Source organism: Vigna radiata, chromosome 5 (genome assembly GCF_000741045.1).
Source record: "Vigna radiata var. radiata cultivar VC1973A chromosome 5, Vradiata_ver6, whole genome shotgun sequence".
NCBI classification, from domain to species: domain Eukaryota; kingdom Viridiplantae; phylum Streptophyta; class Magnoliopsida; order Fabales; family Fabaceae; genus Vigna; species Vigna radiata.
In genome coordinates, this window is record NC_028355.1 from 28149297 (window position 1) to 28150007 (window position 711).

Sequence of the window (711 nt, forward strand, 5' to 3'; positions counted from 1 at the left end):
AATTTGTGTACAGTATAAAAGAAATAAAGAAATGCAATCGACTTTTATAAATTTAATTCATACGTTATATTAATTAACCTAATTATAACTAATGATTATGATTTTAAGTATACTGTATGATCTCCTGATCAATTATTAATTGAGTAGTCTACAACAATAAAATATTAAGATTCGAATCAAGCAACTGTTGGACCATATTCTAAAAGTAACCAAACGGTCATAAACTTTTAAATATTTTAAAGTATCATAAGTTTACATATTAAATCTATAATAATTATAAATTTATCTAGAAATCTATATAAGTATAAGGTAAGAATGTACCTTATTATATTTATTATGATTTAAGATTTTGTTATGTTAATTGAACAGTCGTAATACTGACTTGGACAATCCAAACCCAATGTCCAAAAACCTTAAAAATTCTAATTGAGAAAGTGATTACATATTTTTTTGTTTAAATCTAAAAATCCATCAAAATATCAAATACTTTCAATGGTTTAATATATTTTTTAATGTAATGCCTTAAATGATTATTATATATTACTTTAATTTTTAATAATTTTAAAATAATTAGTTAAACAAATAATACTTTATATCTTTTCAAAAACCCATAATCTAAAGAAAAGTTGTGTGTAACTTTCCAAAATTTTAAAACACTTACCATGCTTATTTATATATATATATATATATATATATATATATATATATATA